Source organism: Athene noctua, chromosome 12 (genome assembly GCF_965140245.1).
Source record: "Athene noctua chromosome 12, bAthNoc1.hap1.1, whole genome shotgun sequence".
Classification (NCBI taxonomy): Eukaryota; Metazoa; Chordata; class Aves; order Strigiformes; family Strigidae; genus Athene; species Athene noctua.
Genome location: NC_134048.1, coordinates 12,113,554 through 12,138,849, shown reverse-complemented (window position 1 = coordinate 12,138,849; position 25,296 = coordinate 12,113,554). Strand labels below are relative to the sequence as shown.

At 49.7% G+C, this 25,296-nt stretch overlaps 1 pseudogene; it reads right to left on the bottom strand.

Moving 5' to 3' along the window:
- Positions 1 to 9,276: 9,276 nt before the first annotated feature.
- Positions 9,277 to 10,506, bottom strand: LOC141965092 (putative G-protein coupled receptor 19; annotated as a pseudogene).
- Between the last annotated feature and the right edge of the window lie 14,790 nt (positions 10,507 to 25,296).

The following is a 25,296-nucleotide window of genomic DNA, read 5'->3' as shown; positions in this document are numbered from 1 at the left end:
GTGCCCAGTCCCTGTTGTAAAGCACAGTGTGTACACAGCTGTGGGCACTGTTCTCCCTCACTGTCTGTGGTACACATGTAGGCACGCATGGAGGCTTCCTGCCAACATAAACCAGGGCATTGATTGATGATACGTGGCCAGCAGCAGGCTTTCACCTCATTCTGGCTTCAGTGCTCTGTGCAGCCAGGCTGCGGTTTGTCTCATGAATAATAACAAGTAATAAGCAGAGTGATGACAATGATGTGCTGTGTGTCGGTGAGCAGCACCCTCCTGTGGGCCAGCTTCATATTCCTAAAATGCAAGAAATAACAGATTTGGTCCGGTTTGCTGCTACTTGTACTTTACAATATGTGTAGTTATAGCATGTGGTATTACATATTCAGCCTTACAAAATTGCTGCAACGTATTTCAGTGCTTTGGACATAACAGATTATATGACTTGGTCAGGTCATGGTCAGTAAGAGTTAGAGCAAAATTTAGAGTAGCTCTGGGTGCAGTCCTGGGAAGTTACTGTCAGCATTATCTTTGCATACACGTCCTTGACTTATGCAAAAGGTTTTTTTGATCCAGCATGGCTCAGCTTTTACCTGAGAATGCCTTTTACCTTAGGAGACCTCAGTGCACATGCTGTAATTTTTGTGTCGGTGCCAACAGAGTGGTAGAAGCACTCAATTACAGAGAATGCCAGCAGGAGCTTTCTGCTCTCTTCAGAAGCGTAGGACAGCCACTGCCTTCAGCAGAGCAACTGATTCTTGCCAATACAGAGCTGGGATAACAGGCTTCGGTCAGCAGCACACTTTACCAGTGCTACTCAAGGCTCTGCCTTACCTGCGGACAACTAATACATGCTCCTGTACTAGCGGAGACACCCCCCAGCCCCATCTCCTGGGTCACAGCCTGGTGGAGGCTGTTTGGGAAAGGTGTAGCAGGGGTCCAGTCCACTCAGAGCCCTCTCAGCACCTGGTAAGCAGCAGGCTAGAAACTTCCTGAGCACTTAGACCTTTGTTATGGCTTTTGCAGCACTTCTCTGTGAAGCTTCCCTAACCCCTTTTCTTGAACCTGCTGACTCCCACCACACCCTGTGGCAGTCCATCACACCGTTTGTGTTGTATGAAAAAGCTTCTTCTGTTTAAAATCTAACAGCAGATCCAATTTTGTCACATGACAAGTAGTTGGAGATGTGCTGTGGTTTCTGAGCTTCTTACCCATCTGCTGGAGCATCTTTCTGTCCCATGGCATTGAGATGTAATCTCTGTAGGATCCCTCTCCACTGCCATGGTGCATGATGAGCTGGTGTGGGGTGGCTGCTGGGACAGCCTGGGAGCTCTGCACACACGGAGCCTGCTGTGCTGTGGTGGGGGGCAACTTGTGTTAACTGCAAACAGGGTGACCCTGTGAGCCACTGAAGAGCTACAGTGGGAAGCAGTATCCCACCAGCACAGCCTCAGTGCTGTTGAAGGGCTCGTAGGCAACACACAGAGGTCAAATCTGAAATGATGCCAAGTAGCCTGGGCTGAATGCCAATTCAGTATGAAATAGAAATGTGTCTCCCTGATTTTATTCCACTGTATTCATCTGTAATCAATTCAATCTGTTTACAGAGCCATTATAGCATTTTCAGTTATTAGCTTGCTAATTTGGAAAAGGGTCATAAGCACTGGACATTTTTCATGCAAGGGAAAACATGAAAACAACAACAAAGCGCTGCAAAAGTTGGCAAGGAATTATTTTCACCCTCCTTATATAAATCAGGAGTGCCCACCAAACCCTCTAGCTGATGTGCAGGAAAGTGCTCTTTTTTCCTGTCGTCTATGGGTGGGTGTCAATGCTGGGTGGAGGACTTGTGTTAGCAGAGGGGACCCAGCGTGCAGTGCATGACTTCTGTGGCCAAAGATGCTCTTCCATGTCCTTTTAGCTCTTCTGTGCCTGCACTGAGTCTTTTTCCAGGGATATGCTCCATCCCACATCTTTTAAAATACACTAAAAACCATTCTTTATATGTCTGTCTTCATGCTTAATTGCTGGGAGCCAGCAGTAGCTCTTCAGCACTGTTTATTTGTAGGTTTCTTGGGCCCTCTCAAACTTCAGAGTGGTGCAACTGCATTACCATGTGCAGTCACAAGGTGAGTGACACTTTTGGCCTCACAGTGTTTATGTCCAGAGAGAACTTTTATCTTTGTCTTGCACACTGCTGTGACCCCTGCATGTTAGCATAAACTGCCCTGCAAATTAACAGGAGGCTGCAAAAATTGGTTTATTTTTTGGGATGACCTAGTGTACTGCTTCCACATTCTCTGGTGTTATCTCTTGCAGAAATGTGAATAATTGCTTTCCAAGGAACTGTATGAGAGGTTCTGTTCAGCTTTTTTGTCCTTGGGCACTTCTGTTGCATTTTGCTGTATCTTAGCAGTGGGACCAATTCTGGGCTTGTCTCCTTTTCCTTGCTTTTCCCTTAAAAAAAAAATATGATGTTTTGCAGGTGTCTACACATTAAAAATTCATTTCCAAGTGGAACTGAACCAGCAGCCATCCAAAAAGACTGTCAAGTCCCAAAACTGAAGGAAAGGAGGAGCATCTCAGATACCTGACACCACTACCTGGCTCACTTGCCTTTTTTTGTTGCATATGATCTAAGTAACTGTGGAGCAGGGGGGTGCAGCCATGTACTAAGCCAGGCTGGCCCGTTTATGAAGCCAAGACATGTGGGATGTAACTTGAAAGGCTTCCAGAAGCCAAACAGTCATAAATGTATTTACAAGCCTTAAAGCAAATCAAAAATCATTGTGCAGTGCAGTTTGCTCTGTTCCAGAGAAAACTGGAGATGCCAGCTTGTCCTGTTAAACAAAAGCGATGCATTGACACAGCAGCAGAGACTTGAATTCGCTACACTTAACCTGCTGCAAAATGCCTGGATAACAATCATGGACAATTTAATGATTTTTTTCTACTTTAGGATAGAAAACCAAAATAGCCCAGTACTGCGTTTTCTTTGTACCTGGAGCTTGGGTTTCCACGGCTGTTTCTAGCTGGCTGCAGTAGCTGTTGCGTAGATAGATGTTAAATTGCTCACATATCATGCCAAAAATGAAAAAACCTGACTTCATGCTTTCTGCTTGTCTTAAAAACAGAGGGTGCCATGTTACTGGCAGGCAGTGTCCTCTCTACACTTGCATTGTTCAAGCTAATACCATCTGTCCACCCCAGCCTTGCCCAGAACGGAGCTAAACAGTTGAGTTTATAGCGTCAATAAAGAACAGTCCTTGAAGATGCATTTGAACACAGTTTCAGCAGTTAGCTGTAGTGACCTTGCATTTGGAAGGCAGCACAGCCTTAGCCAGCTCAAGGTCACATGAAGTTCCATTGTGGGTTTCTTTTATTAAGCTGTCTGCTATGGATTTTATAGAGGAAATGTGAAATGTTTGCAGTTTCTGCCCTTGCCTCACCTCATACAGTAAAAGTGATTTCAGCAACGTATACAGTGTTCAGTGTAACCAAGTATGTACTTACATCCTCCCTGACAGGATGGAGAACATAAAATGGCCTCTCCTCAGTGCCTACAGCCTGAATTGCCAGCACAGAGAGGACCACACAGAAGCTGCCTTAGCATGAAGGCTTGCTGTTTCAAAGAGGTCAGGGCAGAGAACTGAATGCACAAGGAAGCCAGCTGGGACAAGGAGCTTAAGAACATGATTGCAGGGAAAGTATGGAATATTTTAAAGTTGAATGTACAGAAGCAACTGGGAATTGGCACACAAGAAAGGGTGGGGGGAAGTTTGTAGGGAAGGATGGCAAGGGAGGCAGAAGGAATGGTAAAAAGAACTGCTCACCAAAACCTGAACCTGGGAGAGGTGACAGAGCATGGCTACATCAAGGCTTACCAAGCTGTATCAGGTGATAAAGGAAATCATAACAAAAGCGTTTCAGAATACATAAGTGAAATGAAAGTTGAAAAGAAAAGCAGCAGCAGGCAGTGGAAGGCAGGGCAGAGGTTAAAGGTAGCCCAGATACTGTCACAAGTGGAAAAAGTGCTTTGTCCCGTTTTCATGGTGGACAGATCAGAGATCCAGAATTGGAAATGAATGCTTCCTACATAAGATCAAAACCCAGGCATGTAGTGTGCTCAGATGCATTTCACCCCAGCAAACAAGCCCACTTAGAAGACCGGCCTGGCCAGCTCTTCTATGACTGACAACAGTTATTCAGTGACTGAATTTCAAGATGAAAGAATCATATACATAACAGAAATTTGGGTCATTTGCTAAGGAAGAAGATGGAAAAGGAAGATGAGTGAGTAGAGACAACATCAGACAGGCCAAGACACAAAACGAGCTGTAAGTAGGAAGGATTATAAAGCATATGAAGGGATCATCTTTTAAGGACAGGAGGAATGACAAGGCTAAGGAAATATACAGTCCATTACTGAAAGAAGGGGAAGGGAAAGGGAAGCTATCAGCAGATGTACCTGAAAATACATGAGCTATGGTGAAATGGCAGAGAATAAAGAATTCATATAAATAGATAAATACATTGGGAAGCTGTCTCCCCTAGCATGGACTTTCATTTTTTCCCTGTTATCAGAGAGCACTGATGTTTCTTATTTATTTACTTCTAATTACTGAGATACAGACTTCCACTGATGAGATAAATGTAGCTCAGGATACTGACCTTCCTCTTCTCTTCCCTCAGGGTGTCTCCCCAGCATCTAAATCAAAGCCTTGTGAAAATGTCATCTCTCCAAACACCGTGGGCTCTCACCTCCCTCCTTAAGTCCAGAACACAGTGCCAGGAGGAGAGGTAGGGGCCAAGCTGCCCGACTGCCAGGCATTTGTCCTGCTCCATGGAGCAATGGCACATGCAGCAAAATCTTAAGAGACTAGGTCGATGGAAAAGTGAGGGTGGAGAAGGAGGTAAGACTGGCAGGTGGGAATGTGTGCTGAGAAGTCAGCTGTAGGTTGTTGGCATGGATCACAAGGGCAGAACAGCTACAGCTGGTATTTATGAGGCTGCTGTTTCAATTCAGCATGATGAGACATTACTTTTTCCTGCCCACTAATGCAATTGTTCACCTTTACCTATAAAAGAAACACAACCCTGCATTTTACTGAATTGTGCTTACTGCTGCAAAGCAAAATCCCTTGTTATTTGTGCTATGGTCTCTAAAAGGCACATGCAAAATGTGGATTGTGCAGATTTGACACACATGAGGTTCTTCTGCCTACCTAGAAGTAAGCTGTGTCATCACACCTTCGCTGTCAGTGGGAAGCCCCAGTGAAGCCTGGCGTCGCTGGCGCTGCGGAAGCGGGCGAGCACAGTGCAGCCCAGCAGAGGCTGCGGGGAGCTGCCGGGCAGGCGGCTGAGAAGAGCGCAGGGGGCTTCTAGCAGCATGCTGGTGGAAGAGCTACCAGGAAAGAAATGTCACTCTGGAACAAGTTTTGCTTTTTGTTTGTCTTTTGGAACAAGAGCCTGTTCAAGAGTAGACGAAAACCTGAGCAGAGAAGCCCAGAAGGCAACGATGCTCACTCAGTTCAGGGAAGGGCAGAGCAATAGCACACACAGGATGGTTTCTTTGCATCATTCCCCTTGTTCAGCAAACACATCTGATACCAGCAATACTGTTATCTGGCACAAGCACTTCTCTAAACCCCTTCAATGATTCTTAATGGCCAGAACAACTTTTCATCAAAAATACTCTTCCAGAATGATCACAGAATCACAGAATTGTCTAGGTTGGAAAAGACCTTGAAGATCATTCAGTGATACTTGTTTTCAAAATACTGCTCTGTTTGGCCGGCTGCACTGTCTTCATCGGCTGGAGTGAGATAAAAGGGCTGATCGCTTGGCTGAGTAACTCAGATCTCTTCTCAAGGGAAGCCGCACATGGTCCAGAGGGAAGGCAAAGGATACAGCTTTGCAGTTGTTAGCCTCATGCTTTCTCTGTTCAGTGTGCGCTGCGTGTGTGAGGAGACAGGTCTGTCTGCAGTGGAGAAACTCCAGGTAGCAAGAAGACACCCAATTATCTCCCCACAGCCAGAGATTAGAGATTTGGGTTGAGACTAGTGATGTGAAATGAACCCATGAGGCAGGGCAATGCGATTTCTTATCATCCCAGTTCAGTTTCCAAACTGCAGCCACTCTAGGTCTCCTCTCAGGAAAATTTTTTCTCTGTGTCTACTTTTCAGTTTTGACAAAAAAACTTGGGGTAGCTCTGGAAAGTGTATATATTACTTACCCAGACTGAAAAAGTAGGATGCTTTCATTCTGCAGAGAGAAGCCCCTGTAATAACCCTATTTGATGCAAGCCAGCAATGTAATTTAAAATTGTGAAATGTTATAGGAAAAATTATTTTGCAGATTACCTCTCTTATCCACAAGTTACATTTCTAAACCATCACTTGTAGTATCTCAACATTTTCAAAATAGTTTTTGCTTAAGTGGAAGTGCCATCAAGAAATGCAGAGTTGCTGAAGAAGTTTTAGTTGCAGTGAAATAATATTGTCTGAACATAACTCATTCTGCTGTCCTGTTTCAGAACAAGAGGTATGTTAGGAAGGAGCACGGGGGTGACTGCAGCTCTGTCCCTGATGTGGGCATCTGCACCAGTGTGAATGCAATTCAAACCATGGTCTCAGGTTGTGGTTAATCAGATCCATAAGTGAAAACAAACAAATCAACTGGCACCACAGGAAGGTGCTTTTCTGATTGCTTTGTCTGAGGTTATTTTCCTTTATTTATTTATCCATGCAATCTGCATAAGCCCTGGAGCTAAGAAAAGCACATGATGTACATGACTGCAACACCTCCTGGCTGCCTGCTCTCCCACCTTAACTCTCCTGGTACAATAGAAGACACATCAAGCCAGAAGTCAGGACAGAGCAAAGACATACTGAGCTCCCTAACACCAAAAGAGAGTCCTGCCAATTTTATACAGGTCAGATCAGAGGAGAATGAGCCCACAGACTTCAGCACCAAGTATCTCATCCTAAAGAAAGCCAGAGAGTTCTGCACATGCAGTCATCGAACCATCATCACCTTCTTCTGTTGGCTGTTCCCAGTGCTGGACTGGCTTCCCTGTTAAATGTAGTTGCTTGGGGATGTAATATCTGGGCTGCTGGTGGGTAGTTGCTGTCCCTCAGTCCATCTCCTACTCTCTCTTAGCCAACCAGGATTCCATCTATGGAATCCAGGCTTGTGATGCTTGTTTTCATGTTCTTTTCTGACACCTATTTACTGAACCTTAACCTCAAACACAGCTGTAAAAAACATTGATATAGGTAATGCTGATAGACAGTTTCACAAAGGGCAACTGGAATTTATTTTGGGAATGGTTTGGCTTTAGTAGATGGTGAAAACTTTGTCTTCTTGCCACTTCTTTTCTGTACTATTCTTAACTGAAAAATCCATATATAATTTAATTTTTCCAGACCTTTAATCAATGATTAATAGATTGATCAAATAATTGATCAGTGTACCCTTTGTCTTCACAGAATCCTCTACAACTACCTGAAAGGAGGGTGCAGAGAGTTGGGGATGAGTCTCTTTAACCAAGTAATAAGCGACAGGAAAAGAGGTAATGGCCTCAAGTTGCGCCAGGGAAGGTTTAGACTGGATATTAGGAAGCATTTCTTTACAGAAGGGGTTGTTATGTGTTGGAATGGGCTGCCCAGGGAAGTGGTGGAGTCCCCATCCCTGGAGGTGTTTAAGGGTTGGGTTGACAGAGCGTTGAGGGATCTGGTGGAGTTGGGAACTGTCAGTGTGAGGTCAGTGGTTGGACTGGATGATCTTCAAGGTATTTGCCAACCTAGATGATTCTGTGATTCTGTGAATCTACACCAGCTTCTTCTGCAATATCATCTACGTCGCTACAGCCACGTCACAGCATAACCTCATGGGCTCCTTCGGCATCCTGTGCCTGATGATTGGGCAGTCTGTGAAGCGGCACCTCCAGCTAGCAGGGCACAGTGACAACGCTGGCTCCTCACTGGTGGGCAACTCCACCTCCTCCAGTAACGGGACAGGTGCCTGTGACAGGAGCCGCTACACCATCTCTGTGGCCTTTTTCTTAAGCTTTCTGGTCAGTCTTTACCAGGTACAAATGTTGGCTGTTGTGCTGTTTCCTCTCTGTCATTTCCTTGCTAGGAACTTCTCTGATCTAACGATCTCTAAGTTCCAGTCTTGGTTCAGGTCTACAAGTCATGAGAAACCTTTCCTAACATGTCTAGACCCTGACAGCCTTGAATCAAATGTAATGATTTAGAAACCCCCAAACCCAGTTGAATGTGGGGTTTTGTTCTCCCCATGTGATAGGCCAGCTCCTTGGATGCGTCTGAAACATCCTTTAGGATCAGACACAGCAAGGGAGGAGAGGGGACTGTGAACCACCTTCCCGCCACCCCAGTCCTGGAGCTGGGCCGGTTCCTGGTGCAGGTTAGAGCAGGTTTGGGGCTGGCAAGGACAGCCCTGAAGAACCCTGCCCTCGGCAGCGGCTCCCTCTGAGGCCGTGCTCCCTGGGCATGCCCCGCTGCCCGGGCCTGGCTGTCACGGACTTGAGGCTCTTTCGGCAGGACAACTCAAATTCAGTGCATCACACGGGTTTTACGCCACCGAGTGATACTCACAGCGGCCCTGACGTGGCTGCTGCCCGGAAGGCCAGTGTGAGCTCTGTACCCTTACTGCTTGCAAGGAGCCAGCGGCAGGGACCTCGTAGGCTTCTTTGTATGGCACCTCCAGCCAGACACGTCCTGGCTGCCCGGGCTGCGCCCCCGCCTCCCTCCGCCGCCCCCCGCTCCCCCCGCCGCTTCCCCCCGTCACGCCCCGCTCCGGCGCCCCTCGCGTGGGCGCTGGGGGGCACGAGTGAGCCGCGCTGCGCCCCCGGCCGGCGCCTCCGGGCCCGCGGGAACCCGGGACCGGCCGCGGCGGGGCCACGGGCTGCGGCGGCGCGACCCCTCCAGCTAGGGGGGGTGAGTCTGTGTCCGTGTCCGTGTCCGTGTGTCTCTGCGTCTGTGTGTGTCTCTGTGTGTGCGTGTGTCTGTCTGTGTGTAGAGAGAGTGTACAAGTTTTTCTGTTATGTAAAAGGTTCTGCTCGTGATTCAGGGAGGGTAGTTACAAAAAGCAGGATGTAACTGAAAGGAAAGAGGTTGCACACATCAAAATCAAAACGTTTAATAGAATAAAATAAAAAATCTATTCTCAAACTATGGAAACATAACTTGGATGAAAACAGGGGGAAAACTACTTGTTCCGGGGGTACAGGGTAAATTTTTAAAACAATTAAACCAGCTAGACAGAATTATCTGAAGGGTCAGACTTAACAGCCCAGGCCATCTTCCTCTTCTTTACTTCTCTGTAGAAAGCATCATAGATGGAGTCTTTGGTGACAGTTTTGGCTGGAGCTGGAATGTCCGCAATGCCAACGTGATTTTTTTTTGGCTATCCTGGAACCGGTGGTGATGGCGTAGGCATTGCTTCTGTAGTATTTCCTGGCAGACAACAAACTTCTTTCATCCCTCTTCTGAACTTTGAATTATAGATGGAATAGAGGGCTGGCTTGGCAGCTGAAGAGCTGAGAGCCAGGTGATGTCCAGGAAAACCAAGGAGCTGCTGCTGTTGTCTGTTTCGTGCAGGTGCCACAGCTGTACCACATGGAAAGGGAGCCAGGACACCACGCTCACCACTAAGAGCATCTTGATGGTTTTCAGCTTTCTCCTTGGGACAATTTTCCTTGTCCTCCTGACAGCCCTGCCGTCAAAGCCTGTTCTCCAGATGTACATGATGAGCTGGTGGTAGAAGAGGTTAATGAGGCTGGCTGGGATCAGAAAGACCACCAGGAGCTGGGTGATACTGTAGGCAGCTCCTTGCCAAGACCCGGGGGGGGAAAAAGGGGCAGTGGTGGTCGCTGCTGGAGCCATAGAAGAAGAAAGCTGGTGCCGCAAATCCTGCGCCCAGGAGCCAAAAGGCCAGAATCATCTTCTTGGCTTTATCCCTGAAGACTTTGAAGGTTGGGGGGTAGACGACGGTGTAGAAGCGATCAATGCTGATCCAGAGGAGCATGTTTACCTGGACTCCAGGGGTAAGGTACTGCACGTACCTTACCAGCTTGCAGGTGACGTTCCCCAGCACCCACCTGCCATAGGCCAAGTGGAGCAGCACGATGGGCACGCTTGCGACGCTGAGGAGAAGGTCTGCGCAGGCCATGGCGACAAGAAAGTGGTTGGGGGTGGATTGTGTCCTCCTGCTGTGGTGAATCACTAAGCAAAGGAGGGAGTTTCCAAAGATGGAAACCAGCCACAGCGCTGCCCAAAGCATGCTGGCTGCTGCAATCTCCCACGGCCCCAGGTGACGCTGCAAGGCAGTGTGGTTCCTGGTTGAGCTGGGTGCCATGGGGGACCCCATCCCCTCGTAGGCAACAGGAGGGATGGAGGGTTTGGGGTAGCTCTTGTTCTGCAGCAGGAGCAGCAAGGTAGGGAGAAGAAGAGGACCACTGCTGTTACCCATGCTGTGGGCAACCATGGCCACATCTTTTGCTCAGGCTGCAGAAAGAGGGAAGAGAAAAGGTTGTATGATTTAGCAAGTGTGCTTGAAAAGCCTACCCTAACCAATGAAAGATAATTTCAAGTGGTGGATGTGCTGCTTCAAGCAGCAGATTTGAGAGAAACGGTCCGCAATTTACAGAGAAACTGTCTGCTACGGCAGAGGCCATGGAGTTTCAGGCAGGCCTTTCTGAATGGCCTGGCTAGTTTGGGACAGGCCTTTCTGTCCTCTGAAAGAGAAATGTGCCTTTCAGAGCCAGAGGCTGAGGGGCAGTTTCACCAGTGTCACTGGAGTATCCTGCAGTGGGAGTGAGCCGCGTCTGCCCCACGGATCCCAGGCATGAGCTGTACTGCCCAGGGCTCGTGGAAGTGGCAGAAACCCAGAGCAGCAGTGAGTGTCCCTGCTGCCTCGGCTTGGCCAAAATCCCTCAGGTAGATGAGAGACAAAGGAGCTGTTTCTTCTTCCGAGGGGGGGAGAATGGGAAGAAACGCTTTCCAGCATAATCCCATCTTCCTGGGGAAGGCTGCCAGCAGCCAAACCCTGCTCCCAGCCCAAGGGGTTAGTGACACTGTGTTCCTGAGACATGGGGGTAGTGCAGAGCTGCGCGTACCCAGTAGCATCCAACCCTTGGAACACTGGTGTTCCTGTCCCTAAGGTCCCCGAGCCTTTCTGTTTCTGGGCGTCATTTGGGAAGGTAAGCGGGGTCTGGATTGGAAGGCAAAGGAAGGATCAGCACAGTGGAAGAAGGCCTGGCACCAAGCTGGGTGGGCGCTGCTCCCTGTGAAGCCTCCTCAGCCCTTCCAGAGTGGGCAAAGTTTCATCAGGAGCGGGACGCTGTCTCTCCTAAAGAGTCTGTCCTGAGCATCAACGCTGTCCCCGCATGTCCTGTGTGTGTTATCTCCCTGCCCCACCCTCGGTAGCATTTCCCTCTGCTGCCCTGAGAACAAGGTGGCACGACAACCTCCCCCCAAGCCCTGCAGAAGACGTTTTAATCAAGGGCAGCGTTTGCGTTGAGAAGGAAATGTCTGGGGGAGGAGGGCAGTGTGCTCGGGCAGCTGAGCTGGGGGCAGATTTCCAGCAGCAGAGCCTTGGCTGAACGGTGCCCAGATGTGACTGCTGTCGGCTCCTGAGGATCTCTGGGCTCTGGAGAAAACCCGGGCAGAGGGTGGATATCCTCACCTGGGTCAGGCACCTGCCAAGCAGCAAGTGTGACTCTTCCCAGCCAAGCCCATCCTCCCCTGAGCTGAAGACCTTGCAGGTCTGCGGGTGAGCCAAGGGGCAGCTGAAGGGTTGCCCCAGCAACTGACCCCAACACCCAGCACGGAACCTCTGCTCACAGCTGGCTCATGGGGAGGCCCTTGCCCAGCTCTGCCCAGGGACCCGGTCACCTTGTCTTGGCCTCGGGATGTGCCAGCTGTCTGAGCTCAGCAGTGCTCTCCTGGCATGAGCTGCGGCTTTGCAGGGCTATGCAGGGGGTGACACATTAGCCCAAGCCCTGTTCTTTTTCAGTGCCATGGCTCTCCTCACAGTCTCCCCCCTTTCTTCTTTTCTTTGCAAGTAGGTCCCCTTCTTGGCTTGCCAGAGCCTTGCTGTCCTTCCCCCGCCTTCCCATCCCCTGGGCAGACACTGCCCGTCCTGGGCACTGATAACACAGAGCCTCCACGGCTCTAAGGCCGGGTACTGGGCGTCACCAAATGGGTGAGCACAAGGCAAAGAGTGAGCTTGGCACTGGCTTTCAAGGAGATGTGGGCTCTGTCAGCTGCCAAAGAGCTCCCTATGACAGACGGGCAGCACTTGAACTTGGGCGCCCTCAGGGTTTCCCTCTCTGAAGCAGCGCAGAGCACTCACCCAAGGTGGACTCTCTTTGCTGACTACACTGCCACCCCCAATGCTGACACAATCTACAATCCGTCCGCTTTTTAGACGCAATTTTTTTTCCCCTTCCCAGCAGGACCAAAGGCCTGGGCAGTCCCAATGGGTTGTTCTCTCCCTGCGCTGGCAGAGAAACAGCAGCAGGAGCGGCTCCACCTGCAGCCACAGCTCCCTGCCGGCTTGCCTTCCCCGGGACGCCTCTTCGGGACCTGTTCCAAGAGGGCCCCGTGGAGGATGCCGTCCGGCCAGCGTGGGACTGCAGAGCTGGTTTTGCTGCGCCTCTCTGGGGAGAAGCACTGGTTGGTGCAGGGTGCCCCAGCCGTAGCTCAGCAGGAGGGACTGTGGCCAGGAGACCCAGGGAATTGCCGAGGGGAGGAGTCCCTGTGTGCCTGGAAGAGCCTGGTCCCTTTTGGGGAGCAGTTCTTGTCCCAGGGGGTGCCCAGCCCTGGCTGCTGGCGGGGGGGCACCAGGCTGGCTGGAGAAGCAGCTGGAGAGGAGGCAGCGAGGGCAAGGCCAAGGGCAGGACTTTGCTGGGGCATTTGGGGCCACGAGGCCTCTGGAGAGGGGCAAGAGTGAAGATGCAAAGGCGTGGAGTGCTGCCCTGATGCTGACCCTCCTGGGGCGGAGGGAATTTTATCCCTCCTTTCAGCATCCAGTCAGTACCCCCCTGGTTCTTCTTCTGTGTCCCAGACATTAGTCCTTGCTCTGAGATATGAGGCCCTGTAGTATTGCCAGGTACCTGAATAACTTTTCTTCCATGAACTCTGTCTCAATAAACAGCTTCTAAATTGCATATTTAATATGTGACTGTTTTCCTGGACTCATCCAAGAAATGCAGCAGCAAAGGTACCCTGCTGAAGGGATCTCTATCTTTGGAGCCCAGGGACAGAGACTTGTGCATGAAAAAGGAATCCTACTTGCTCTGCTCAGGGAAATGTCTTGTTGCCATCAAAAGACTTATTTCAAGTGGATTAAAGAGCATGGTATGTCCAGCTGCTTGCAGGTCCTTGGAGCAACGTGGCAAGTATCAGATGAAGATTGACTGAACAGGCCAGTACAAGCCTTGCAGACCTGGATGGACATGCGTGCCCAGCGTGCCCTGGGTACAGGTGTAAGTGGGGCGCAGCTCTCAGGAGCTGCAGCACCTCTCTCCAAGGGTCCTTGCAGGCCATTGCAGCATGAGGCAACTCCCCAGGGAGGTTGCATCAGCCATGGAGCAATGAGTAATGGGGCATTTTGTGTCTGAACAGCAAGTCAGTAGAGAAGAAAAGTCTTGTTACCTGCAAGGATTATGACCTTCCCTCCCCTTTGGAATAGCATTGCCATAATTTTCTTTATAAGACTGTTTATGGGGAAAATTAAATTGTTTTAGTTAGACTTTAGATGCATTTATGATCTCAGTGGGGTCATAAAGCCACAGGAGAAAATAAAACCAGTGCTGATAATTCCTGGGCACAGCCTGGCGCAAGATAGCGCAGATGAGATTACTGTCAGAGTGGCGGTTCCCACAACCCTCTGCCATGGGAAGTGTCTGTTTACGTGAGCAGTTGCTGTTCAGATCTGGGAGAGCTGTGAAAATGCCAAAGAGATTCCTGGCAGTTTTTCTGGGATGCCTTCCCTTGGAAAGGAGAACTGAGGTGGCAACCTTCCCTCACCTCTTCAGCCCAGAGCAATTGGGATCTTGCTGGCAGTCCTTGCACAGGCTGCTTGCCCAGGTCTGCCAGCCTGTCGGCTCCAGCATCGCCTTCCAGCCCACAAGTCAAACATCCCAGTGACCCAGCATTCCTCTGTTCCCCACATATCATCAAGGTAGCTCAAGGATAATTGCTATTTTTATATCAGTTCCTGTGAAGAGGCCCTGGGTTGTAAATGACACAGAGGAGAGATGAGGAAGGACAAATGAGATGGTCCAAGGTCAGTTTATAATCAATGCCATAGATCAGGCTGGCCTCTCACCACCCATCTCCCCGTGGATGCAGATGTGAGCAGGAAAGGACCACAACTATGGGCCAGTTCTCTGGTGAGGGCACAGGGCTGTCTCCAGCACTCGACTGCAACAGCCTGAATCCCCTATATGCTGGAGGGCCTCACCATCTCAGCTGGGGTCTGACCCACTGCATCTCCCACTCGAGAGCATCTGCTGCTGTGTCCCACTGCCAACAGGCTGCACCCCAGGGCATCTGCCGTGCCTCTCCCCTAAAGCTTCTCCAGGGGCCGAGGAAATGCCATGCAGCTGAAAGCAAAAAAGCAAATGTTATCCCTCCTGGTAAGCAGCTCTCCTGTTATTCTCCTTCTGTCTCTCCCCCCCCTGCCTTGCTGTGGATCTATAAATACTCCAGGAGTGTGATAAATAGAGGATTGCTGCTAAGGCTTTGTCAGCTGCAGTTGGAGCTGACTGTGCAGCTGTTAATTATGTCTCAGCAGCAGCTGGACAGGTTTAAATCCTTTTGATGCTTTGAAATGCTCCCTGGGGGGAAGTTCAAGGAATAAAGGTTGTCGCGGCTGATAGGTGTTTGCTTCCCCTTTTAGAAAGCATACAAGACACTGATTGCTGCATGGAGGGCTGTTCTCCTTGCTCCTGTTGCCTGTTCCTGGAAACACACACTGTATAATGGCAAGAAGTTGCTTCTGCAGATCTGTAACGGCAATAAAGCAGTTAGTGTGCTGCCAGCACGTGCATAGAATTTACCCACGTAAGCCTTCCCTAGCAGACAAAACTGAGTTGGCAAGAGAAAGCAGTGACCTGCAGGTGATGGCACTGGATTTTCTGGGAAACAAATAAAAGTTAGGGCATTAATGTCTCACTGCAGATAGCCTGGTGACAAAGGAATCAGTGGACAGTGGCTTGGGCTAACATAGGCCAGCTGCAGGTGAAAAGCTCCAGAGGGGTTCAGCCCAGTCCACAGTTCAGTGGGTGCCCTGTGCAGAGGTATCATCACACATGGTGGATGATGCCCTGGCAATATGACAGAAAAATCCAAGCTGCAAACGTCAGGTGGTGATTGTGAGCAAATGCCTCCAAATCTGTTTGCAGAGCTGGGGCAGAGCCAGCCCTGGAGCCACAGGGCTTGGGCATAGGCACCCTCTCAAGCTGTGTGCTCAAGGGAGAGATGGAGAGAGATGTAGGAGGACAGGTCTTCCTCGGTCCTGGCTGTTGCACCAGCTGTGCCAAGTTTTTAGTACATTCACCAAGTTTACTACTAACCTGATCTCCACACATCTGCTTCAGAAGTGCTTTCAACACTTACTCTCCTCTTAGAAGGTTGCTCTGGGCCAGTGTAAAGCACTGTAAAGTCCTCGTCATAAACAGGAGTATGCTTTCACAGGTATTTCCTCCTGGACATAGTCATCTTCCAACCACAATGACTGCAGGCCAAAGTCTGGGTGTGATTTCTGTTGTGCAATTGAATAAATGATGTTCCTGGCAAGGACACTGACTTCGCTAGGCTGGCAGTCTGCACAGGTGTGGATATCCAGGAACACCAGCCTGGATGCACACTCGTGCACATGCACTTACATGCCCAACTTTCTAGGTGTTCACCCAGGCACAACACTGCTGCACCATTTCCAAGCCCCAGCTCTCCACCTCAGGTTCCCTGTGCAGAGCTTTCAGCATGACAGGGCTGTGATAATTTGGGGCCTGGGGTCTTTTCCTGCTACAGTCACATGGAAAAGAGCCTCCAATCCCCACGTCTCCAAGACCCTCCGTAACATTTGGACCCTGCTATGAAAGCTGCACAGGTGGTGCAGCCTGAAGGTGAGAGCCTGGGGAGCAGGGACAGGACCACAGCACACTGTTCCCTGCTCCATCCTTGGCAAGTCGCTGAGCATCCAAACCCTCTTTGCTTGGATTCCTTCCCTCCCTCCACCTGATCTAAAATGGAAGCAATAAGATTCACATCCCCAAAGGAAGCTGTCAGGGCTCAAATCAGACAGCTTTGCAAGCAACATGTTTGGTAGGATTTAGTAGGATTTCCAGATTTCCAGTGCCCAGAAACAGCAGACACAGAAGTTTTTGAGATGCAAAATCCCCCATATTACTTGACTGGGAATGTGCTCAATTTGTTTTTTCCACAATGAATCTGAGATAGGACTTTTCTCAGTGATGTTCTTGTGAAAATGGGATGTTTTGTTGGTTTGGGGTTTTTTTTGTTTTTTTTTTTTTTTTCTAATGATATGGCTCAGTATCCTCTGCATAATGAGTCACCCAGCACCCCTGGGAGCCCTAGAGAAGCAGCCAGGCTCCCAGAAATCCTCTTCTCCCCTGCTTACAGACAGCATCTCCTCCAAAGGAAAGCAGATTTGCATTAACAGCATGAGTGGCACCTCTTATCTCAGCAGCACCTGGAATGATAAGGGCAGTTGCATGAGTAATTAACCATTAATGTCTGAAGAATCAGAGCAGCTTTCTGAAGAGGTTCAGAAACGCTTCCTTGTGTCTATGGGGGGAGCTGGCACTGGCAGCAGGTTCTTGCTTCCCATGTTGTGGGAGTGGCTGGCTGGGCAGTGACGCTGAGGCTGTGATGATGTCTGGGGCACGGCCACATTTGCAATTTTTAGACACACAATGGAAATTAATCTTCTCAAACCCTGCTGATCAAGACAAAGATGTTTCTCCAGACATGGAGTTGTTTCTCTAGAGAGCAGTTCAGAGCCCTTGGCCTTTTCCTGTGGCTATAGAGAGGGTCCAGGGGGACAAGTCTACTGTAGTCTTCCCCAGCGGGCATCTAGAGAGTTCAGTGCAAAAGAGTCTGCCCACTCTCCTGCAGGCATAATAACAACCTTTGCATTACACACCCCATGCTAGACGCTTTTCTGAGCACCCAGCAACCATTTGCCTGGACAAATCAGCAGCTGATGCATGCAGGTTAATTGTAGCTACAAACTGGGAGATGGCCACTTTGGAAAGATAGACATGGGGAAAATAATCTCACCTCTCAGGCTATGCAGAAGTAAATGGCAATGGTAGGATCCTGTGGCATGGATAAAGAGAGAGGATGGGAGCTTCATCCCTCCTGAGACAGGTGCTAAAAGCAGAGAGGATAACTCATGGCTGGACATGTCCTGGGGATCCCAGCTCATTGCACAGCCCAGGTTGGCCACAGGTAGGGAAAGGGTGTCCTTGTATATCCCTGAAAGGGAAAGCAGTGCCATCACCCCACCACCCGCCCTGCTCCACTGGTGACAGTCACATCCTAGTTCCCATAGGGACCAGTGCCACTCTAAAGGGAGAAGCTGTCAGCTCTAGTGGAGGGAGGGAAAAGGAGGAAGGACAGAGATGAAATGAGCTGAAGAGGAAAATTACTCTGGACAAAATTCTTGCAGTGTCCAGGTACTCACAGTAGCTGCTGGTCTCTGTGATCTCCTACAAAACAGTGAAGTCAGGCCGGTGATTGAGAAATCTGTCTGCAATTGCCGTTTTGCTATTGAAATTGCTCTACTCTTTGCCCTTTTTTCAGCCTTGCCTGGAGATGAATCGGACGGAGTCAATTTGCTCCACTTTGTGTCTGATCATTTTCTGCCTTTTAATCAGAAAGTCCATCAAGGAGAGGAGGCAGATCAAAGCACCTCCATTTTACTCATCACTGCAAGCCCTGGGCCCCGTGCTGCCCAGCCAAGGCTCTTTAGTGACAAATAATGCTGCCCTCAGTCATTGCCCAGGAAATGACAATCCGCCCCACTCCCTGGTGATGCTCCCTCCTAATTACAAGCGGATGCTCTGCTTCTTGATGTGCCATTAGTCACTTAGAGGCTCACATCTCACTAGCTCTTAGGAGACCTCACTGGGGAAAGCAACTCTGTAGCCCTTCCAGATCCATGCAGGAATGATTCCAGCTAAAAATGGTTTTGCAGCTTCTTTTAAAGAAGGCAACTGCCTGGGCTGCAGCCTGGCCTGCAAGGACTGCCAAGTGCATGTACTGCTCGCTGTCCTGGCGGGCTGAGCTGCAGACGCTGATCTGCTGAACACCTTGGCTGGGGATACTGCAACACTGTCACAAAGCTCTGGGGCTGGGCTGGCCTTGGGAGGCATCTTGGTTTGTCAACAAGCATCTCCCAAGGGCCCAGGTAGAGCCTGGCACAGAAAACCCCTCAGGGGAGCTTTTTTTGAGCAGCAGCACTGGTGCCAGCACATTCATGGTGTCTATACAACCTCTGTGCATACCCTGCCCTGGTTCAAATGTTACCACTTCCCCAGGAATTGCTTAGCGAAGAGGAAAGTAGTGTTGCCAGACTGTGGTGTGGGTTTGTCATGACGGCCACGGACCAGTTCCTGGTTAGACACAGTGTGTTAGGGGAAGAGTAACCCACTGAGGAAAACCATCAATGTGACGGGAGATTGGAAAATAAAAGTCAGGGAGAATGAGGGAAGAGCCGAGCTCTGCTGGTCTAGCACAGCCAGAGCAGCTCCTGAGGAGGGGACATGCACTGGCTGGCCACCCAAGACATGCCAGCTACTAGCTAATGACCTGGCTCAGCTGCTCTGGCTGATTTGAACAGTCCAAGCAGGGAAGCCTGTGCCAGTGGGACTGAGGAAAGCGAGGAGGGGGCAGGGGGGGAGCAGGGCAGACTTGGACACCCACCACAGCCAGGGAGTGCTGGGCTCTGCACTGCCTTCTTGGCAGCTACCATCTGGCTGGCTGATTAGTGCACGTTACAATGTCCTTTGAGAGTTTGAAGTACTTGTTAGTAATAATAATAACAACAATGATAATAGTCAAGATTAAAAATAATTAAGAAAGCAAAGCATTGAGGAGGTTGGATGCTCAGCTGCATGGATAATCAAGGGGACTCCCCCAGGGTCCTGCCCTGGGGACAGGGCCACTGTTATAAGGTGGTGGTCATGGTCCACCTGAGTGGGACAAGGATTTGGAGAGATTTCAGAAATGCCACCAACCCTTCTATCTCTGATATATTGTTATTGTCTCCTTCTTTTCAGGCTGTTTGCTCAAGAATACCTCAATTTCAAGGAAAAGAGAGCGGAGGAGAGTTGACAAGCAGACTCCTAACTGTGGGGACCTTATTACTGGGGCTGGAGAAACCAATGAGCACCTTGGTGCTGGTAGCTCTGCTTGCTCGGAGTGTGGCAATCAGTAGGTGACAGCTTGCCATGATCTGGGGGGAGTGGAAGATGTGTCACACTGGCACAAAGTGGGGGATATTGTAAGAGGTGAATGATGGCCCAAATCATCTGCAGCTGGTATCAAATCAAGCTGTGGAGGCAAGTGATGCTCCACAGAAGGCTTGGCAGAGGTTGGTGTTGTGAGCACAGCTAAATGATGGGTTTCTGTATTTTTTTATCTGTCAATAACACAGGTCTCAGAAACTTGGAGAGAAACTCTTTTCCTTGGTGTTGTCATCACTGAAAAAAGGTCAGGAGGATCAATTGTTTTTCAGTGCACCCCTAACAGGCTGTAATCCTGGTTTCTAGCAGCCATCAGACATGTGGCACAGGGACAGTGAGGGCAAGGTCTCAGCTCAGGCTGGCAGGAGGTGGCATGGAATTATCATGATGGGCAAAACAAGAGCAGAAAGAACTTTGTGTTCCCCTGTCTGGCAGCAAGGAAAACCTCTGAGATTCCTGGCCTTCAGGAAAGTAGGAAAAGGCTCAAAGCAGGGCAGGAAGATGGTAGGGATAAATAGCAAGGCAGGGAGAGGAAATTAAATAAGCTTCACTTGCTTGGTCTAAAAAAAGCTTGAGACATGGAGGAGGTGAATTTAGAGCATGAGCGTTAAGCTGGACTCTGGTTCTAGCTGCACTGGAGAAGCTCTGCTCATCTGCTGCCCTTGGTCTCTGTGGCAAAATCCTGCAGTTTTGTCAGGTCTTGCAATTTTGGGGGTCTTTGGTGGGTGCCTGAACAGCCCTGGGTCCTGGGAATCACATCTGTCTGTGAATCAGGTCTGTGAAGACAGCTGTTGCATCTTTACAAAAATGTGTATTAGCCCACATAGCTACAGAAAAAGTTGAAAAAAGATAGTCCAACAAGAAGAAAATCAATCTTCCTTCCTTCCTTCCTTCCTTCCTTCCTTCCTTCCTTCCTTCCTTCCTTCCTTCCTTCCTTCCTTCCTTCCTTCCCTTCCCTTCCCTTCCCTTCCCTTCCCTTCCCTTCCCTTCCCTTCCCTTCCCTTCCCTTCCCTTCCCTTCCCTTCCCTTCCCTTCCCTTCCCTTCCCTTCCCTTTCTTTCCTGTTTCAGCAGGTACAATTGTGGTTTCTTTATAAAGATGAGATTAAATGTATCGTAAAATACATGCCAAGCCAGACAGCAGCTGAGACTCACAAGGCAGGTAATGGATAATAGATACTAAAGTTTAATAAAGCAAAAGAGAAATAACACCAGTGAATGCTGACATCTCAAAGTTGTTTCCATTTCAAATGATCCTTGCCAAGGGATCCGTTAATCACTTTTCTATGTTATGCTATTTTTTTTAATAAAGAATGTTAATTGAATTTTTGAACAGTTGGCAGTGCCAAGGGTCCCCTGCCACCACCACTCTGCTCTGTGAGCGAGTGGGCAGTGTGTGGGTGCAGGACAGCTTGTGGGGACGGGGTCACACAGGGACGGGGCTGCTCCGCTTGGTGTGTCTGCTGGTGGGAGAGCACTTGGGCGTGGAAGATTACTGTGGATATTTAAGTCTGGAGACTATTTACTTTGAGACGAGGTAGTATGCTAAAAATAAATGAAGAAAACAAAATCAAGGCAGGTAAACACTGTCCCGGCTGTGGTGATGTGCGGAGGGGAGCTCACCAGCCACTGGATGGCATTGTTGTTTCACACGGATAAAAGCTGTCGAGGCTGCCCTAGTCCGTGGCCTGGAGCCGCTGCAAGAGGCTGGGCACCAATTTTCGGGAGACTCTGTCTAACCGTGATGTGGAGGTAGCCACGGCCGGAGTGACACTGCACACTGGCAGATCTGCCACTGCAGGGCAGAGGGTGGCGGGAAGAGCCTGGTCTGTGCCGTGCTCAGCCCTCCCCGTGGGTGCCACCGCCGTGGCCCAGCTGGTTCCAGCTCCTGCCCGCAGAGACCGGCTGGAGGACGGGTACAGCTGGGCACTGCGTGGGACATGGCCTTCCGTGGGGCAGCCAAGGGGACAGAAGGTTGCAACCTTCCTGCGGGTCTTTTGCCATCCTGGCATGGAGCAAAGGGAGCTAATGCCACTGCTGAACACCCTCAGTGTGGTGCCTTTGGGAAGAGGGAGGACTTGAGATTTGGGAAGTGAGCAGCCATGGCTAAGGTCAGTTAAAGGTTAGGAGCTGGTGGCACTCATGTGAGATGTTGCAGACACACTGGAGGCTTGCTTACCTCATACCACCCTCCTCCCACCGCTACCCATCCAAAGCCAGAGTGCCTCAACAGCAACAAGGTCATTCCTCCCCATAGCCCACTCATGGGAAGGGAACATCTTGCCCTTTTCCATGGGGAAAAGGCAGCTCAGCCGATTTGGAGGGAAGAGCCCAGCAGGTGGGAAGATGGTGCCTGCAGCAGCAGTTGCAGCAAATGCCCATCAGGTAACCTCTAATGGAAATGAGACTTGCTCCGCTCAGTGCATTGCAGAGAACAGAGGCATGAAGCTCGCGCCTTCATGTGCAGATTGGGAGAAAGGTGTATTTGAAAAGAAAATGTTAGACTGGAGGGCTTGATGCTTTGTTGTTAGGGTGAGGTCCTAAGAGTGCTTTCTTGGAGCATGTAGGCAAGCCTGCTACTAACACTGCTTTTTAACTACCTGCATAAGCAGCTCCTGCCTCTCCACTAAGATGTACTCCTGTTTATAGGCTCTTAGAGCTGTCAGGACCTCCACATCTAGTGCAAGCACTGCTGAAGGAAACAGGAACATTAGTGCATATTAAAGCATTAGCTTCAGTAGAAGCCCCTGGGAGTGACTGTGTGCTTCTGTGAGCAGGGAAGGACTGTTCCCTGATTCTTTTCACACGAGGAGAAGAAAGCACCAGCTGAAACGGGGATGTGGTACACTCCAGATACACAAAAGGGTGCTTCACAGAAGGGGTAATTAATGCAGGAACCCCTTGCTGCCAGATGCCAAAAATGTGTTCATAATGTGGTGGGAGGAATTAATGGAAGAACAATTAATTGAGGCAGCGGTGTCCTCTCTGGTTGAGGGACTTGTTTAACTGCAGATCACTGGAGCCTTGGAGAGTGTCCTGGGGAAACAGTGTGCTTGCCTGAGCCTACGTGCCTAACTCCCTCTTAACCTCTTCCCTAGGTATCCACTAGTACCCCTATAGAGATAAGGCAGGGGATTAGATGGACCACTTTTATTCTCCAAACACTACAATAACTGGGCTGAATACAGTTGGGATGCTTTAGGCTGCTGCGGCTAGACCACAGGCAGCCACTTCTTTCTTTTCCTCTATTTTTTCTCTTTTTTTTTTTTCACCCTTAAAACTGTGTTCACACAAATAACTCACTGTGTGTGGCCTCAAAGAGGAAGCACATCAGCTGCAGCTGATGAAAGGTGATTTCCTCTTGCTGAGCCCTTCTGTTCCCATGCCTGGCCTGCCTACTGGGCCCATTATTTAGCTTAAAATACCTGCTCTGTTTGGGAAGCTGCATAATGAATTTTCCTTCAAGGCTGTGTGAATATTGCAGTGTGTTTTGCCAAAGCCAGTGTGGAAACTGCAGAAAGGAGAAGTAAAAATGGCTGAAGGTTGAACATGGCACAACAGGTGAGTTAAATTTGGGTGGGGAATTTCTGGTGTTTGTTTCTTGGAAATGAAAATACTTACGTGTCTTCTACATTTATTAGACCCCAGGCTAGTTCTGCAAATCCCAGCTGTGGCTTTCAGTCCTAGCCATGGAGGAGGACTAGCCACGTGTCTGTCTTGTCAAAGCCCAGCCAAAACATATGGGTATCACAGCTCTGAGAGGGGCAGCTCTAGTTTAACTTTTGTTCCGCTGAGCTGATGCAGATCACCAAGTGGTGTCCTGGAAACACAAAAGCAATCACCACTGTGTTTGAAAAAAAACATTCTGGGAAGTGCCAGCCATCGTAGCTGCCAGGCCGCAGGAGGCTGGCCATGGGCTCAGGCACTTACTGCACTTGGGCAAACATTGGCTGTAACTGTGTGCTAATCCAGCATGCAATTGCCAGAAGGGGTTTGCAAACACCTGCAGGCTCCAGTCTGATCTCCTCTTTTTGAACAGCTCTGAATAAAGAAGTCTCCTTTTTTCTTTTGTTTTTGAAGATTTTTGATAGACAATTAGTAGTCAGAAATAATTTTGCTTCACTAAGCAAACAAAAGACTTAGGAAACAGATTTCCCATTTCCAAGAGGGACCTTGATTTTCCTTCCTAGGTCGCTGAGGGCACCCCAGAGGAGTGCCAGGCTGCTGGCTCCCCTCTCTGCTGGGACCAGCCTCCCGCTTGCTAAATGGCCTTGACTTCAGCTGGCTCCTGTCTCAGTGCTGACCCGAGCTGACCTGGCTGTGTTTGTGGGGCTGTGCAGTGTGGCATTGGTGTTAGATGCCCCAAACACTACTGCTACGTTCATGCAGCTCCAGCAGCCCCAGGGAAACTTGGTGGGAAAAGGAACAGTGGCAGGCCGAGGTTTCCATCAATGAGCAGAGGCTGAAGGCTTCCCAAAGACAAATAGGAAGGAAAAAGTCATTCTCCAGGTTTATTTTTGTTTGTATTTTAATAGTAGGACTGCTCACAAGTGGAATCGTCTACATGCTGCCATGGAAACAGCAGCCTTGGTCCCCAGTGCAGTTCACAGCCATCTGCAAGGGAACAATTGTTGGCCCGTTTGTGTAAAATCATCCGGGGTGGTGCCGGGCGGTGTGCGGCCGGCCAAGGGGAAGCCACTCTGAGACACGACAGGACATGCTCGTCACACTGAAAAATAGGAGGTACAAATGCCCGCAGACAGGATCCACAATGTCCTGTCTGGAGAAGAGCTGACGTGCAAAACCAGCATGAATCAAACTGGTTTGAATGAGTGTTTGATTCTCAGGGCCTGCGGCACTTTGCATGCAATGCTTACAGGCATTCATGCTGCCAGCTCTCTGGTTCACAGGGATCTCCACGCAAGCAGAGGTTTGTGTGTACAAAGAAAGGTCTTCTGAGATGCAACAGCATGGGGGTACCTAGCAGGCTGCTGCTCCTGTGGAGCTGAATTTCGACTGCTCCGGAGTGGGAAACGGAGCCATGTTAACTTTCTGCATACGCACAGTTTGACTGAACACACCGGGCTTATGAAGCTCTTGGCAAGAAGCATGTGCAGAAGACTGACCATCAGCTAGCATTTGCCAAAACTGCTGGGGAACCAGGCCCTGGCTTTACACGCATTGGGCTTCAAATCTGTGAAGAGCAGGCCCTGTTCCCAGGCAGTTGCCCTACCTGAAAAGAGCTGCATGTGAAAAAGAAATGACCATGAGAAATGGCAGAGAATCACCCGATCCACACTAACGTCCTCCCTGCTTGGGCAGCACTGCTAAGCCTCTTTTGGCTCATGACCTAAATGTGCTGGAACACGCTCTGATGTCACGTGTGTTGCTGAGATCTCATGCTGATGCCATATAAAAAGCCACCAGAGAGCCCTGCCAGAGGAAGGTCTCCTTCCTCTGCTAGCAATGGGCGAGGGTGTGACCTGGCGGCTGCCAGTGGAGGCCAGCTCTGCCCTCCACCCTTCAGAGGTCCTCCCGCACCATCACTACCCACCCCTGGGCAGTCTGGGGTGTCTTCATCCTTGCGATCTGCCTGGAAGACCAGCACAGGCAGTGTAGAGGCTCAGGACTTTGCCTGAAGAATCCACAGAGGAGCTGATTTCTCTTTGTAAGCAGAACAGGCAGAAAAAGAGCTCAAACATCCTCCTGATGTATGTGCATTGAACCTGCTGAGCCGAGCTTACACACAGACAGTCCTTCCCCCATCACCCTGGCA